A 12,332-nucleotide genomic window follows, 5' to 3' on the forward strand; every position below is an offset into this window, starting at 1 on the left:
AACATTTTTCGCTCCTACTCCACTGACCTTGGTCTTTGATAGCAAAGCTTTACTGAAGTCATTGCAACAAAATTAAGTCCATGGATCGAGGTAGCTAAAATGATTATGAATGTTGTCCTCTGGAATTCATTAGCTTTCATCATACATTAACAGCTTTCATCATGAACTTCTCTCTTTCAAGCAGAGCACCTTTGCACAATTAAGTTGATAGCACAAAACCATACTTGAACGCATAGGTAAAAAACCCCCACCACCCAGTTCCTTAAGCGTATGGAACAAAAAGTTAAAGTCGTACCGTAGAATTCCTAAAGTCTCTTCACAGAATCATAGAACTGTAGAGTTGGAAGGAATCCCAATGAACCAAAGCATCCATTACAGATGGCCATGCAACATATGCTTAACAAATTCCATGGAAAGAGAGTCCACCACCTCCCTAGGGAGCCTGTTCCACTATTGAACACAGTATGTACCATGATAAAGTTCTTTCTGATGTTTAGCTGGAATCTCCTTTCTTGTTTCTTGAATCCATTCATTTGTTTCCTACCCTCCAGAGCAGGAGAAAACAAGCTTGTTCCATCTTCCATGTGACAGCCCTTCAAATATTTGAAGATGGCTGTCATATCTCCTCTCAGTCTCCTCATTTCCAGGCTAAACATACCCAGCTCCTTCAAGCACTCCTCATAAGGCCAGCTTTCCAGACCCTTGATTATCTTGGTCACCCTCTGCACACGTTCCAACTTGTCAATATCCTCCTTAAACTGTGGCACCAATAACTGGACACGGTACTCTAGGAGTGGTCTGACCAAGGCAGAATAAAGCAGAACTATGACTTCCCTTGATGGGGACACTGTGCTGTGCTATGATTTCCTGACTAGGTCAAACAGCAGTAGAGCAGGTTGAGCGGTGGGAGAGACTGTTGCCACTACTTCTATGAAAGAAGTGCTGCCTTCAGGCAAGTAGCAACTTGAAGAGGGGAGGAGCCATAGCTCAGTGGTAGAGCATCTGCTTTGCAGGCAAAAGGTCCTCAGTTAAATTGCCAGTATTTCCAGAAAGGTCTGGGAAAGACTCTTTTCTGAAAAGAGAAAATATTGTCCAATATTGTATCAACAATATTAGACTAGATGGACCGATGGCCTGATTCAGTATAAAACAGTTTCCTCTGTTCTTATAACTACTCTAAACTTTGGTAGCATGATTCCTCTATCAGATGCCATACAATTTACAATTTAGACACCATTTCATATTTATTACCAATGAAGCATCTGTGGTGCTGGAGGACTGATTTCTCCCTCCTCGACCCCCCCCCCCTCCCCATCACCGGCGCCTGAATATTATGAGCTTCACATTTTGATTAAGTGCAAAGTAAAGCTGAGGTATAAATTTGTTTCAGATGGAATAAGATGAGAAATACCTAAAATGTCCAACTTTGAGAGTGATTTACTACAGACCTAATTAGGCCATAGAATCAAGTTGTATTTTATCTGAGCACTCACTTCAAAAGTCTGCTTAAGGTATCAAACACTTTTAATGTCATTGGAGATGTGGTATTAGAAAATTATGTGTAAAGTGGAATTGAAAAATTTAATTTATCTAATGCAAGTTTTACTTTGTATCTCAGCAAGGTAAAAGCAGACTTAATGCAATAGCAGTTAAGTCTACTCTATAAATTTAGTTTTGATGTGACCTTGGTTTCTCTGGGAAAGGAAAAAAAGTTATATATTTGTTTGGTGAACTCTGGTGTGTGCTCAGCTCAGCACTGGATGTCACCAGCTGAACCATGGGTCAACCTTTCAAAGCTACCCAGTCAGCATATTCAAGTATCTGAAGTATGAAAGCAAGATAGACTTTCTCCCACTTTGGGCCTTTATTTGGTTTCTGTCACGTCAGGGTTTTTTGTTTTGTTTTAACTTGGTTCATTGATGTGTACTAATATAACTGAAGAGTTCCCTCACATAGAAAGAAGCTATAGAAAGTCATGTGAAAACCATTTTCCATCCTGGCAGTGATTAGAAACAGTGCTCTTCCCCAACCTTACTTGATCATGAAAACTGTTTATTATATCCTCCAGATCATTCTTTAGCTAAGACAGTATCAATTTTCAAATGCTTCCCTGTGGCAATTAACAAGATGCACGTTGAACCTAAATATCCTGTCTTGACCATAGCTGCTAGCAAATAAACCCCACTGAACTACCTGGAACTTACTTCTGAGTTCATGTTTAGGACAAGACCTGGGATCCTCAATGGGGCACCTCATCCAGATGCCCTTATACAGCCTCTAGGTGTCTGCGGAGAGCACCCACCCATCCTAATTATTATTATTATTATTATTATTATTATTATTATTAGGAGGTGACTAGGTTGGCAAGGGACATATTTGGCTTTAGGCAAAGGTTTTCAACCTTTTTGAGTCCACAGCTCCCTTGCCCAACTATATTCTTTATGTGGTATCCCTGTGGGGCTCAGGAGCCCAGCTATGTCACCCCTTGCCTGCAGAGATGGCAGCCTCTCACCCTTTTTCGAACACCCTCCCTTTCGGAGTATTCCTTCAGCCTCCTCTCCTTGGGAGTCCTCTGGGCAGTTGCTGTTGCTGTCCTTGGTCTCTGAGCTGCCCCCCCCCATTGCTGCCCCATTCCCTTGCAGAACTTATAGCCAGGGCTGCTACAATAGACAGCTGTGCAAGCCTTTCGGAGGCAGACATGAGAGAGCATCAGAGGAGGGAGGGAAGGAAAGAAGGACAGAGGCCAGTCTTGCCCATGACACACCTGACCATCATTCAAGGCACCCCAGGGTGCCACGGCACACTGGTTGAAAACCACTGGCTTGGGGGGGGGGTGTCCTGTTTTGTTTGCTTTTGGATGTGGAGGCATTTCTCTGAGTGTCCCCGCCGCATTTCACATTTGTGTGATTTGAGACTCAAACCTAACCTTGGTTTTGTACTTGGGTTTTGTTGGAAGTCATTTGCGACAAGGCAGGTAATCTCAGCATCCATTTTTTTATTAGGCTCAAGCTCACCCTCATGACAACTATTTCGTGACATTTTCCAAATGGACCCCCTGTGCCTAAAATGGTTGGGGACATCTGGACAAGATAATAAGTCAAATACTGCAGAACTCATAAAAAGCAGTTCTGGACAAGTGGACAAATCTGCCAATTTTGGTTTCTCAATTCCAGTTTTTAATTTGCCCCACTTCCATGTGAGCTTGTGATTTATTTATTTTTCAAAAGTCCACATGAAAATCCAGACACATTTTAACTTGCATTTATCCTGACAGGCAAAACCACATGCCATTTTGTGTGTATATAATAAGCTCACACTGGCCAGGGCGAAAAGTAGGTCAGAGGGCTCCCTCAATGTATGCCAACACACCCCTTTTCACACACTCCTACTGCTGTTGGAGCATCAATAGCAGAGGAGCCAAGCTATTTCTTCCACAGTAACAAGTTAGCCTTCAACATCAAATCTTCTCTACCTGTGGAAATGGGGGGATGTTTGGAACTCAATACAGTGGTACCTTGGTTCTCAAACGCCTTGGTACTTGGTGCATTTTTGTTTTTGAGGCTTTTTCAGTTAATTTGTTTTTGTGACTATGTAGAACTCAGTTCAGCTGCTGATTGATTGTGTGAATGCGGAAATGGATAAAAGCCCCCCATCCAAACAATGACTATCATCAGTGCAGGAAAGAATTTTTTTAATTTTTATCATCCACAATACTGTCTTGTTTATTTTATCATATAGTACATTGATTATTGGTTTCATTTTAAGGATCACTAGTCTCATTAGATAGTAAAATTCATGTTAAATTGCTGTTTTAGGGGTTGCTTTTAAAAGTCTGGAATGGATTAATCCGTTTTGCATTACTTTCTATGGGAAAGGGTGCCTTGGTTTTGGAACCCTTTGGCTTTGGAATGGACTTCTGGAACGGATTAAGTTTGAGAACCAAGGTACCATTGCAGTCCTTTGGCTACCCTTCCCCAAGGGGTTTGCATTTAAATGTGTTATAAATACAGTGGAAGCTATTTTAATTGTAATATTTGGGTGTGTGGTTTTAATTATTGTTTTAACCTCTGATGCCTTAATGCTTTTTAAATAGGTTTTAAAAACATTTTGTTGTTTTAGTTGGCTGCTCTTGGCTGCATTGAAGCCTCTTTGAAGCCTTTATTTTAAATAAATCAATGTATTTCAATAATGATAATAATAGTTTGCTGATTGATTTCTAATAAAAAGATGGCAGCTTATCACAATCAACACACCTTCTCCATAAACAAGATGCAAAATAATTTTTTTAACAAACGTACCTGTTTCCGTTATTGCAAAGCTAGTATGTACTAACATCAAATATTTAAAAATTGTGGTGCTTGGAAGGGTGTCTGGTATTCAGATTGAAATAAATTCTATAAAACTGTCCAGATGAAACAAAAACAAGGCTCTAAACACTATCCTTCCAAAGTGGGTATTTCAGACCAAAACTGAATATTGGGTGAGTTTCTAGCATTCCAGATCAGTCTCTTAGCAGCTGCAGTGACACCATAATTGTTGTCCATATGATCATTCCCACTGGGCAAACCTCATATAAGGTTGTCATTACGAACGGTGCCTGAAATGAATTCTTTGCTCTCAGCTTTGTCTGTAAACACCTGCTTTAATGAACTGGTTCATTGCTGTGCTATGAAAGTGTCATTGCTGATACATTAAGAGCTGCCATTTATGACCACGTAAAGTCAAACTAACTATGTATTACTACTGCCCCTGACTTCAACTCTATAAATGTTGTTTACAGTGTTATTTATCCCATCCGGCACACAAACTGCAGCGGTAAGCTCTCCCATTGATTGAGAGAATGCAGACACATTTTGATCGATGGACTTGGTGCCCTCTTTTAATTGCCCACTGGCACCAGCGTGCTGGCATTTATCATCTCTTTAAACGCTCATCCAAACAAACTACTGGGAACACTGGAATGAGCTAACATTGCCAGACTTTATTGAAACCTGGACTTCCTGGGCAGGGGGAAGAAGATGTGAAGTTGATGGGGCACAGATGAGCCAGTAGTGCCATGATTTAATTCCTCCTTCACTCACCAACCCAGGGGGAAATGATCATCAAATTATACTGCATGTTATATGCAGAAATCTATTCTGAGTCTCAGGCTGTAGGGAGGTTACATCATTAGGAGCTGTAACAATATCCTCTCGACGCCATCGATTAACAAGCAGGCTTAGATGGGCGATGTATCAATCGATCTCAGGGGCCTATAATTAAAATGGGACAAAATGGCCCAAATGGTTCTGTGCAGTCCCCAAACCTGAGCTCTTAAACAGGCTTAGAACCCAAACTGCAGGTAGGAACAGCACAAATGAAAATAACAAACGCTTCAAGGTGACTTTATAAAAACAACACCATGGTTTCTTTTTGTCCCTTATAACTCCTTATCCTCTGCTCTATCCTGTCATTGCCAATGTCTCTGTACTCTTCTTCCTTTATCTGAAAACCACCCTCTCTTTATAGCTGATAAATAATCCCTTCTAATCTGTTCGCTTCTTGCATCAAGAATTTGAGGTGTATAAATGAGAAAACCTATTAGGTGCTCAGGTACCATGGTGAATGGAGCAGTACAGACACTTGAAGTGTGATTAATAATAAAAAGTATGGCTGGGAAGCAGCATAAAGCATATTCAGAGAGTAACTGTGTTTACATATTAACTAGCAAAGGACAGGTGCCAAGTTTGAACATTTCCATCCAAAATAATAATTATATTCTTTAAAGCCAGTATCTCCTGCTACCAGACCATGGCACCGTGCTAAAAAAAACAAAATGAAGTAAAGGTGTCTCTCCCTGTTCAAATATACTTTTCTTGGACAAGAGCAGTCTGTATGGTGCAGATGTTCGGTTTATAAATAGCAAACAGTAGGTTTCAGATGGGTGGAGAGAGAGGGCGGAAAAAGGTGGTACCAACACACTATAGTTTTATGAGAGGCGTATGTGAAATGGATGGTAAGGTAACATATCTTAATCTAGCTCCTGCTTTAAATATGTTCTGCAAGTTGGTGCGGCTTCTGTTTCAGGAAGGAATGGGAAAATTTGATGGGCAGAGAGGTAAACAGGTACCTGGTGCTTCTGGAGGTCAGCTGACCTGGGTTGAAGGGTGCTTAGCCTGCCTATAGGGCTTAGCCACAGCTAAGCATGCCCTGTGTTACACGCCACCCCAATCTCCGAGTGATGGAGACTTCCAGATGCTTACCCAGGCTCCAGTTTTCTTGGAATGAAGGACAATGGAGGCTGTGGTGTATTTGTGATATATGGTTTATTTGTGCATATATACAACCTGAGTCTACAATGGAGGGGCTCACAGCGTCAACACCCCAGAAGGACTTGCTTCTCCCATAGTGACAGCCTTAGGTTCAATCAGAAATCAAGCATGGCTCTCATTTTCTGGCTTCTGCCTGCCACTTGCTTCCAACTCAGCTCACACACAACAGCCCAGGCTTCTGGCTTCTAACTACCAGCCAGGTGAGGGGGGAAGGCCACCCATTTGACCTCTGGCATAGAGCAATTTCTTTTGTTATACTCACGATGGTACTTATGGTTGTTAACTCACAAACGTAGTCCATCAAAAGGTAAAATGGCATTGAAATAAGGGGCAACACCACATACAAGAAACAAGCGCTTTCTGGGCTAAAGAATTATCTTTATTAGTGTGTTGTCAATGTGTTTGGGGACATAGATCTAAAGATAGATATAGATATATAGACGCAGATATAGATGGTTTACAACACTCTTGATTTAAAATTCTAGGTAAACATCACAGGAGTCCCCACCCCCAGTTGTGTCTGTGCATTCTGCATTTTCAGATTATCTGTTACTTAAATTTAATCTGTTGCCAGGAAAACAAAAAAGTGACCCTGGCAAAATGCCTAGTGCATAACTGGTAAAACAAATTAGGAAAAACCCCAAAATTCACAGAAAATAGAAAAGAATGATTTATGGCAACCTATAAGAGGTGTATACATTCAAAATAACTGCAGATGGCAAGCCTGCTCTCTGGAATGCCTACATTTGCTTGGAGTAGGGTCTTAACTTGTTTTTCCCCTAAAGATTATGTGCATATTGTGCAAATGAATATAAATAAAAAGTGAGCTAGAGATAATTCATCCAATACTGAGATCACTTGCAACATCACCTGACTTTGTGTGTGTGCGTTTTCAGGTGTCTACATATGTCTGCTCACTTGTGTGCCAGAAACATAGTTAACTCTTTGTTTTCTCAAAGTTAATGGTAATGTGAGCTGGAAGAATAGAAAGGATAAGTGGTATTAAAAAAACAGAGATTGTTGTATGTGTAAATAAAATATTCACTATTAAGACACTGCAAATGCTTGGACACAACAATTTCAACTCATTTCAAATCAGCTCTGATCAGTTTTGCATAATTCCAAGTCCAAGTCAGGTGTGATACATGGAAGGGAGAGTTATGTTAGCAACAATCATAATGATTTTGCTTCTTATTAAGTTTTTCCTGCTATTTTATTGGGTGGCTTTTTATTGTAATGTGCTGCTCTTTTTTATTTTATGATACTTTATCCTCTGAAAATGTTGTAAATCGCTTGGAGACTCCCTATGTGGAAAGCAACTAATGAATTGAAATAATCATAAAGTAATGGTGCTGATGATGGCATTTACATGTCTGAGGCCTTTGCCAAGAACTAAAGGATTACAGGGTTGGGTTTATTAAGAGCAATCCTAAGCAGTCAAGCCAAAGGGCAGAATGAGAACACCCTCCCTAGGTCCATTCAGCTAAGGAACTGTGATGGCTTTGAAACTAGGGCATAAGCCGCTTATGAAGATTAAGGGCGCAATTCAATACACACTTATCTGAGAAGTAAGCCTCATTGAACTTAATGCGACTTACTTCTGAATAGACATCCACAGGATTGTAGAGCACATCCTGTGCATAGTGTGATAGAATATAAAAGGTCTTCACCAAATATTACATTTTCAGGGAGGAAGTGCACTTTTTGTTCTGTACTAGTTATTACTTGCTTTGAGATTAAGTTCACCAACAGTTATACACATGTAAGTACCTTTGTGTTTGGCTGTCAACCTCTATCACGTATGTGTAGTCTTGGCTTTGTCTCTGCAACAGTGTCACATTCGGGCCATAACTGGTTAGAACAGGTGCCTTAATAAGATGTAGGAACTGCACTGGAGAATAGCTATGGCTCAGCTCACAGGACTTGTGGCCCTTCAAATGTTTTTGGACTCCCTTGTAAACACCCAACATGGAAATCCAGTGAGCTAGTTGTTGGAATATGCTGAAATGGCAAAACTGAGTGGAAAGCTCAGAAACCAAGAAGACAAAAACTTTAAGAATGGAGAAAAAATATAATTTTCTGCAAGCAGATGAAAACATTAGCAGGATTCTAATAACACTTGTACTGTAACACTATGGACAATATGGAGAGATACAAAATATGGATTATGAAATAATATGCAGTTGAAAATGTTGACAACAGGACCCACGGAGGTGGGGTGGGAAGTCTGGAGATTCAGAGAAATCTCTATATATGGATACAGTGGTACCTCGGGTTAGAGACACTTTAGGGTACAGAAGCTTCAGGTTATTCAGGTTCCAGACGCTTCAGGTTACAGACTCCACTAACCCAGAAATAGTACCTTGGGTTAAGAACTTTGCTTCAGCATGAGAACAGAATTCACACAGCAACTTCGTGACGGCAGTGGCAGGCCCCATTAGTTAAAGTGGTGCTTCAGGTTAAGAACAGTTTCAGGTTAAGAACGGACCTCTGGAATGAATTAAGTTCTTAACCTGAGGTACCACTGTACTGGAGTTGCCAATGTGGGTCTCTCTAGATGTTGTTGGGCTACAGCTCCCATGATCCCTGACCATTGGCCATGCTGTCTGCAGCTGATGGGACACCATGTTGGCTACTCCTGAATTATGCAGATCCATAGATTGTTGGCGTCTTCATCTCACTGGAGACTTGCCAAAGCCCAAGCTTGACTATTATTAACAGCCTATTACAACTATTACAAGTTGGTCTTTAAGCCAATGTATCAAGTAGATGTTTTATCTATGTTTACACCCCCTGAAACCTGCGCCCTGAGAATGAGATAGGCCATACCTATATCTGTGTATGGTTTCCAGTACTACTGAAATCACCAAGCCTGATTTCAGCCATTCTACTCTGAGTACAACTTAATTTGACCCTATAGTTACAAAAGTTTTTAGTTTTCTAATAGCTGTTATGCCTTTTTCATTACAAACCATAAATTTCGAGCATCAACTTTGCTATTAGATGAACTAGATTACTAGAACTTCCAGTTCAGCAGAGGAAAGAATCTCAGTTAGTAAATGTTCACTGAGGAAAGTGTATTATCAAGGAAGTTGGTATGGGTGTGGGTGTGAATTGTCTCCTGCTTCACTGAAGTCCTTTTGGAGAGACAGAAATCAGCTCTATTTGTTATCTCGGCCCTGTTGTCATTACCTGCACTCAAGAATACATCATTTTCTGTTGTGATCTGTTGAGAAGTCCTCTTTGCTTGATTCCAGCATTGTTTGAATTGTTGCCTCTTAGCATCTCAGAGCACAGAGAAACTTAAAAGTTTAATGACGGTTTGACAGCTTCTCCCCCAAGCGGCATACTAAAGATGATCTAATGCACATTAGAACTTTTAGCACTGAATCATGCACTATTCTGTAGGGACTGCAGCTTGAATAGTTGATGATTTACAGAAAAAAATGCTGTATTCATAGCCAGATCACTTACGTGAAATCTCTGGTGATTTGCTTTGTCTCACTGCCTGAATACTATAGCTTGTACAGAAGGAGTTCAGAGCACCTATAATGTTGTTGGATTAGTGCCTGGTGAATACTTTGGTATGTTCACACTGCAAAGTTAAGCTCAAAGACATGAATGGACCCAGTTTTCATAAAAGAATGACAATGGAGGTCAGGAACTCCTCATCAAGAAGTATTTCCTTTCACTTGAAATGGTAATTTTTAAAAAAGCAGCATTGTTGCAGAACTTGCCAACATATGTTATTGCTGATATTTAACATAATAATAATGATGATGCATTGTTACTGGAGAAGCTTTTGTCTCTTGCAAACCACTCAGTTTAAATGTGTGGTTCTCCTGTTACAGCTACAACAGAGGCAATTCTATGGAAATCAGTGATATTTAATGGCACTTCTGCCAGAGTTTGACATAAACTACAGTTTTTGACTTCCCCTAGCTAGGACCAAGGTAGTTTTAGAGTAGCTTTTCTAAGGTCAGGGCCATTTCACATGCTAGAACATATGGTGGCTTAGAGCTCCACACCACTTGGGATCTGCCTTAGAAGTGAACACCAGGTCTAAGGCATGTCCATGTCTACGGGTTGGGCCAAACTTATGTAGGGACAGCCCCATGGAGGCCATGTTTTCCACAAAGTCCCAAACTTAGTCTTCAGATGTCCAAGAGCTGGCTCTTGCCGTTGCACTTCACATGAAATGCTCCTCAAAGGGGAATAGCCCTTTGGGGTCACCACATTGTCCAGGGAAGTAATATATCATGAACTCCACTGGAAATTGAGTCTAGGACGGCTCTCAGTCAATCAGCAGGCACAGGCCAGAAATGAGAAAAGTCCAGAAATGATAAACATCCCTAGATTTAGAGGCCCTAGGCTTCAGCCTAAATCCGGCACTGGTCCTGAGGGCTGCATTCAGTCCCAAAGCCTGAGCACACTCCTATCCTCTGACACGGGAAGTAATCGTAACATAATTCACAAAATCATGGGCGTTGCCTTGGCTAAGTAGATTACCTGAAAATGAGCTAAAGTGAAGCAGAGGGCAAAAACAATGAAGAATAAAAACAGTGGTGAGAAACAGTAGAATGGGAACCCAAAGGATGCTGAAGGGCACTGAATACGGGTGGGTGAATCTGTCAATGTTGGCTTCTCTCTGTTTCTCATTTTTCCCACCTTAAAGTCAGTTCTTCACATTTCCATAACAGTTTTAAAACTGTTCTCATGAAAATTCATCAGTATGCAGATATTCTCAATATATACATTTATGAAAAGCAATATCACCTAATATGATGTTAAATTTGTATGTTATTTTCACACATATTTTCATTTTTTATGCACGCTTTGCCTTAGTATATGTACACATTACTTGCAAAATTCGGAGAAATGTAAATTCTGAAGGATGTCTTTGTTTTGGTTTGTGAATTGTTTTAGAAAGTTCAAACCATGTAGATTCAGCTTTAAATATGAACTGTATCAAATATTGCCCCCATCCCTAGCACTGAAACATAAATATGATGGCAGGTGTCAAAAGCCAGTGCAGATGTGAAGTGTTTGCATGCTGACACTTATGAAAACAAACACAAAGCTTGAGAAGTCATCCCAGATCAGCCTGACGTTGCAACAGATAGAAAGGAAGCAGGCAGATTCTTTACTGGAAGACAAATGAAAATATTTATTACACATCTTGGTGAGCTTTAGTGATACTGTAAAATTTTACATTTGGGGAGAGTCAAAAGCAAGCCATCTCAGTTCAGAAATAATTAACTTTCATATGATTTGAATCCAGATCTTTTTGGATTTCAGTTCAACTTGTAAATCAGTTTGGACTATTCCAAACTTCCAATTTTCTTCCCTCAAAATGCTTCCTGTAGTATCAGGGGTGAGTGTTTTGAGTTACCCTCCTGCCTCTTTCACTGCTCCAACATCCATTAACCAGTTTTCATTGCAGCATCAAGAGAGGGCTTGCCTGCAGGAATTAACCAACACAGATCAAATGTTGCAGATAGAACTATGATATCATTTCAAATACTCATTTCACCTATCTCAGGAACAGACACTTTCAGTGGTGTCAATTATCACATTTATCAGTAAGCACCTAGCTGGGGTGGTATGACATGATGCGATTCCCCATGTGAACTGGGCCTGAGTATGTTATCATCCATTCTCTTGTGCAGGAGGCTCAGCCTACATAAAATCACTTCAGTAAATATCAAACTTGACAGGCTTGTTCTCTTGATTGCATTTCCTCCACTAAAGAACTCTGATGTAGGCTATGGCAGTGCACTTAACAACTCTGATAAGTATGTTTTTGTGCTAGGGTTTAACTGAATTATTATTTCCCTTTCACTGCTGCAATGCAAGCATCTATTTTGCAACTATCACCTCATAGTCCCTGATTGGAAGAAGCTTTGAAGATGACAGTGTCATCATTGTTGGGCCTTCTATAGCATAGTATTATTTGCTAGCTTCCTCACTTCTTTTTGCTGAGAGCAATACTGAGGGGGTGTCGTATTAAAATAATTACAT

This window comes from Podarcis muralis, chromosome 3 (genome assembly GCF_964188315.1).
Source record: "Podarcis muralis chromosome 3, rPodMur119.hap1.1, whole genome shotgun sequence".
NCBI classification, from domain to species: domain Eukaryota; kingdom Metazoa; phylum Chordata; class Lepidosauria; order Squamata; family Lacertidae; genus Podarcis; species Podarcis muralis.